At 40.4% G+C, this 6514-nt stretch overlaps 1 non-coding gene across 1 annotated transcript; it reads left to right on the plus strand.

Annotated features, from left to right (window-relative positions):
- Nucleotides 1-6040: 6040 nt before the first annotated feature.
- On the plus strand, nt 6041-6147 carry LOC133045304 (U6 spliceosomal RNA). Its single transcript, XR_009690183.1, has one exon. It is a non-coding gene; the product is annotated as a U6 spliceosomal RNA (small nuclear RNA).
- The last annotated feature ends 367 nt before the right edge of the window (nt 6148-6514 follow it).

Genomic DNA, 6514 nt, shown 5'->3' on the forward strand with positions numbered 1-6514 from the left:
AGCACCATTTAGAGTAGCCACAATATATAAGCAACTTAAATGTTCATCAACAGACGAATGGATAAAGATGATATGGCACATATATACAATGGAATACTACTCAACCATAACGAGGAATGAAGTTTTGCCATTTGCAGAGACATGGATGGACCTAGAGACTGTCTTATAGAGTGAAGTAAGTCAGAAAGAGAAAAATAAATGCCATACATTACCATATATATGTAGACTCTAGAAAAAATGGTACAGATGATTCTATCTACAAAGCAGAAATAGAGACACAGTCCTAGAGAATAAATGCATGGGCACCAAGGAGTCGGGAAAGGGTATGGAATGAACTGGGAGATTGAGATTAATATCTATACAGTAATATTTATACAGTAGATAATGGAGGACCTACCACATAGCACAGGGAACTCTACTCAACGTTCTGTGGTTACCTAACTGGGGAAGAAATCCCCAAATAGAGGGGATATATGTATATGTAGAGCTGATTCACTTTGCTGTATAGCGGTAAATAACACAACATCATAAAACAAGTATATACCAATAAAAATGTTAAAAAAGAGTCAGTCTGTAACAATATAAATCTATGAATGCATATATATATATACACACACACACATTCATACATATCCAGGAGAGATGAGAAAGTTATTCCTTACAGAAGATCACCAACTAGTATATGTAAACCTAATAATGAAAGTGAAAATCGCTCAGTCATATCCGACTCTTTGCAACCCGTGGACTGTACAGTCCACAGAATTCTCCAGGCCAGAATACTAGAGTGGGTAACCTTTCCTTTCTCCAGGGGATCTTCGCAACCCAGGGATCAAATCCAGGTCTCCCACATTGCAGATGGATTCTTTAGCAATTGAGCCACAAGGGGAGCTCAAGAATACTGGAGTGGGTAGCCTATCCCTTCTCTAGCGGATCTTCCCTACCCAGGAATCAAACCTGGGTCTCCTGCATTGCAGGCGGATTCTTTACCATCTGAGCTATCAGGGAAGCCCAAACCTAATAATAGAAAGTAGAGATCATCAAAGGATGCCAGGTGGTGGTGGTGGTGTAGTCACTATACCATGTCTGACTCTTGCGACCACACAGACTGAAGCCTGCCAGGTTCCTCTGTCCACAGGACTTTCCAGGCAAGAATCCTGGAGAGGGTTGCCATTTCCTTCTCCAGGGGATCTTCCTGACCCAGGGATCAAACCCAGGTCTCTTGCACTACAGGTGAATTCTTTACTGACTGTGCCACCAGGAAAGCTCCAATGGATGCTAGAGCTAGAGGCTGAATGTTTGATATGAAACAGTATTTGCATAGTCTCAAAATATTTACCTACAAAGAGAGTATAAATGGAAAACCAGGAGCTTTATTGTGGAGAAACCTGGCAGACATTTCTTGAACTAAATGATCAAAGTTAATATCTCTAAAAATCAACAAATGAACATCAAGTACATTCTGATATGCTGTCCCAAGGACACAAATATTAATTCTTTAGCTTTTTTCTGCTAAAAATGCATAACCTGAGTCAAATCATGAAGAAATATCAGAGAAACTCAACTTGACAGGCATTCTGCAAAATAACTGACTTGGAGTCTTCATAAATATCAAGATCAAAAGCCATCAAGAAAAGCAAAGAAATTGTTCCAGATTAAACATAACTAAAGAAACATGACAACTAATACAGTTATGTGTTGCAGGATTAAATCCTGGACTGGGAAAAACTAAAAAGCATATTATTAGACAATTGATTAAATATGAATGGAGGCTATGGATTAGCTTATAGCATTGTATTGATATTAAATTTCCTGATTTTGATAGTTACACGATGGTTTTCTATGAGAATGTCTTTTTCTCATAAAATACACAGTGAATTATTTAGTAAATAGTGTCTCCAAACTAACTCTTATCTGAATCGGAGAGGAGGAAGAGAGGGGGAAGGGAATTCATATATAGAAATAGAAATATGTGTATGTGTGTAGAAAGAGAGAGATATACATGGTTAATGCTTACATGCACATATTTGTGAAACAAATGTGAAGAATGGAAGCAATTGATGAATCTGTATAAAATGTAAACAGGAGTTTTTTGTACTAGTATCACAAAATTTTAAAATTACTTTATAATATATACATGTTCATACATACAAACTCCCAAAGTAAGTACGAATTCAAGGAATTATGTACTAAAACACACTGCTAGTGGGAACATGTAAGTTGGTACTACTTTTCTGAATGTTGACAGTTTGGCAATATATATCTGAACCCTGTATTTTTGCATAAAATTTTGACCCCACAATATAAAAATATGAACATAGATGCACATCAATTCAGAGCTACAATTATCATTATACAGGAAATCTAGCAAAACCTAAATGGCTAATAATAGAAAAGAAATTGAACAAAATATAAAGCATCCACCCAATGAAGTAAAGATACAGTCCATGAAAGCGCTAGTGCAGAAGACTATGGAAGTTTTTCTGTACTATAATAAGTGAAAAAAAGCTAGGAACTACAATAACAACAAAGAACATGCAATTTAGCCAATTTTTTCAAAACAAAATTATATGTTATGATAGATGATGTTCTTGGCCCCACTTCTTGACTATTTTCTGATTCTACACCCTTGGCCCCTAGACCTTGGATTCAATCATGTGACTTGCTGAGACCAATAAAAGAGGGTGAAAGCAATGGGTGTGAGCCAATTTTATCCTAAGTCATCAGAGCTCTTGTACAGTCCCACTTGTTCTATCAAGTTTCTGCCCACTTCCATGAGAAGAACATAACTGAGCTGACGTTTGTTCTCAGGAGGAGCATGAGAGCCACGTGGGGCAGAGCAGACCTGCCCAATCAAATTCAGCCCAGGTCAGCTGACCCCTCAGCTGCTCAGATTCATCAGTAATTGCTGTGTTAAGATCTGAGATTTGAGGTGGCACATTTTTCTGCCAATAACTAGTTGACATATACCAGAAGCAATATCTAAAATATTAGGATTGCATTGTTACAGATATTTTTTATGTTCTTCTTATTTCATTTATTTTCCGAATAATCAGAAAATATCAGTCTGATAATAAGTCAGAAATGAGTTACAATAAATAGAGAAGCAGGGGCTTCCCTGGTGGTCCAGTGGTTAAGAATCTGCCTGCCAATGCAGGGGACACAGGTTCAGTCCCTGGTCCAGGAAAATCCCACATGCCACAGGTACTGAGTCTATGCTTCACACCGAGAGAGTAGCCCCCGCTTATCACAACCAGAGAAAGCCCATGCACTGCAATGGAGACCCAGCGCAGCCAAAAATAAATAAATGAATTGAAAATAAAAGGAAATAATCTAAAAACAGTAGAAAAACAGAAAAACAAAGAGAAAATAATGAACTCAAATTCAGGATCTCAAAGGATTCCTAGAAAAATGTTCTACTACTCAAATAAATGCATAGCTTCCACTCACTGAATGCCCACTATAACCTAAATATTTTCATGTGTCCCCATACCCATCTCCTTTCTTTGGCTACCATCTTTACTATTTTCAACGTAATAAATTGAGACAGGATTCTATTCATTTTACAATTGAGAGAAGTCTGTATAAGTTAGGTAACACACCTAAACTTACTGAGCTACAAATTATCAGAGCTAAGAAGTCAGCCTGATATGAAGTCACCACCCTTAATTAATGCTAGGGACCTCCCAGATCCTGGTCCTGCCAGAATTCTGCTGCTAACCTTAGGAATTTTATTTTTAGTTCCATGGAGTCCTGAAGGTCTGCCATTGCTCTTTCACTGTGAAGTTACCCACACTACAGGCCCACCTCCTTTAAGGTGGGGATGATGGATTAAAGAAAGCCATAAACTTCCTAGGCCAAGTAAATGCTGTAGCAATGAGATTCTGGGGTTCTGGGATGTCCTGAGCTCCCCCCTGGACCTTTTGGAACATTCTTGGAATCCTCTCAGCCTGTTCTGAAAAAGTCCAAGGAGTCTCTTGGAGAGGTCTACTTGAAGGGAACTGAGTTCCCCAGCTGACAGCACCTGGGAAGCCCCAGTACCAACACCTCATCCCGAGTGCACCATCTGGAAAGAGATTCCTCAGGCTCCAGCTGAAAGGCCCCAGGTAACCATGTGGAGCAAAGAGGAGCTGACCCAGCAAGCCTCAGCACGGTTGCTGCTGCATGAGCAAATAAATGATTGCTGTTGTTTTAAACCACAAAGCGTGGTTTCATTTGCTTTGTAGCAATAGATAACTGGAATAGTGGATATTTTTTTCTCAAGTGATGAAGAAAGGAAAGAAGGGATAGAGGGAGCAAGGGAGAGGACGAGGAAGATGTATTTGGCACTTTGTTCTCCGGAGACAATTTTATGAATGAATAAAATTCTCCTAGTAAGACATGCACCCTGACTCTTGGACCTCTGCGGTCCTCTGGGCAGAGAAGGGTGTAGTTTTGGCTCTGTGTTAAGCTCTTTCTGGCTTGCTCTCCTTGTCTTCAGCAAACTCAGAATGATAAAAGAACCGAATTTCCAGCGCAATCTTATACTTATTCAGGCAGAGAGGCAGAAGTTTTATTTCTACACTTTCTTGTGTATTTATTTATTTATCCTGTCAAAGGAATTTTCAGACTTGTCATTTTAACCACAGGGAATTTTTCATCCATTTTGGAATTTCAATCACCATGTCACTGAATGGTGACGGTGGTGTAGGGGCCGCCAAGCTCCTTTGAGTAGCATAAATCCCATGGCCTCTGTCTCCAGATAAGCCAGTCCCCAGTGACCTGCTGCCACAAGCATTCAACCAAAGGAAGCTGGACCCTGGTTGCAAAGTGACATTCTTGTATAAGATGCTCATGTGAATGGTAGATTCCTTCTTCTCCTTGAATTGTGATAAAATCCTAACAAAATAGATTCCCTTTTCAAGGTCTCTAACTTCTGGAGTGGCAAAGCGAACCTAAGAGTTCATCTGGACCAGACATCTGACTCTAGTCTGGGAAATAAATAAATATCCCAGGATATACCTAGAATATCCGTCATTAGCCCATCAGATGCATTTTCCAGGCTTCTACGCTATTTTCAGCTCTCTACTGTACAGAGCCATGTCCTAAAAACTGCACTTCCTAAATCTCACAAAGTTGGCTTCTATTAGAGTTGACAAACCATAATCAGAGGTACTGGGGGAGGTTAGAGGAGAGAAGGAAGGGAGAAACCACGGTATTTCTCTCTATGACTCTCTCTTTCAGACGAGAGGCTGGAACTCTTCCATGACTTCCATTGGTGCAGGATGGCCTTAGCTCCCAGCTTCCCAGGCTCTGTTAACTGCATCTCCTGCCTTTAGACTTGTATCCCATTTCCCAGCTGCCGATGTCTTGTTCCAGATACTTAGCACCAACGCTCCTGTGTCTTCCACCATGTCCTTAACTTCTTCTATTCCAGATTGGACTCTTAAAGTTCATTACCTTAAAGTTGCTGAGATATAAGACTCTCATCATTCTACTCTTCTTCATCCTGGTGCAAACAGGCTTTCTTTCTATCCATGAGCGCACGTATCCCATGGACATCCCTTAGGTTACCAGGGCTCGGACCTGAGTTCCAAGAGCGAGCACTCACTTGAAATGTCACATTTTAGTGTTTGCTTCTACTATGGTCTTTTCAGTAGTCACGTATGAAGTGAAAGTTGGGCCATAAAGAAAATGATACTTTTGACCTGTGGTGTTGGAGAAGACTCTTAAGAGTCCCTTGGACTGAAGGGAGATCCAAAGAGTCCATCCTAAAGGAAATCAGTCCTGAATAGTCATTGGAAGGACTGATGCTGAAGTTGAAACTCCAACTTTGGCCACCTGATGCAAAGAACTGGCTCACTGGAAAAGACCCTGATGCTGGGAAAGATTGAGGGCAGGAGAAGGGGACAACAGACGATGAGATGTTTGGATGGCATCACCGACTCTGTGGACATGAGTTTGAGCAAGCTCTGGGAGTTGGTGATGGACAGGGAAGCCTGGTGTGGTGCAGTCCATGGGGTCACAAAAAGTCAGATATGACTGAGTGACTGAACTGAACTGAGTGCTTGCTTCAGCAGCCCATATACTAAAATTGGAACTATACGGAGAAAGTTAGTATGAGCCTTGCACAAGGATGACACATAAATTCATGAAGCATTCCATATTTTTAGAGTCTAAAAAAGAGTGGCTATATGTCTGTGCATAGCTGATTCATTTTCTTGTATACCTGAAATTAACACAACATTGTAAATCAGCTATATTCCAATAAAAAATGTTTTTAAGTGCCCCACTTTAGAGTGAAAGTCTCTCATGGGTAAGCAGCTCCAGGACAATTTACACAAGTCCATGAAGGTTTCAGACTGTGCTACATATGTGTCTTTATCATCATTACCCTGTTGTCACCAAGAATAGCATCTGAGACAGAAAGGCATGGGAGGAGAATCCTGATCCCATCTCTTCTCTCACTTCCATCCATCCACCAGCCAACCCTTCACTGATTCCAACGAGCTTATGGATTAAGTGTAAAGATTCAGGA

Source organism: Dama dama, chromosome 23 (genome assembly GCF_033118175.1).
Source record: "Dama dama isolate Ldn47 chromosome 23, ASM3311817v1, whole genome shotgun sequence".
Lineage (NCBI taxonomy): Eukaryota > Metazoa > Chordata > Mammalia > Artiodactyla > Cervidae > Dama > Dama dama.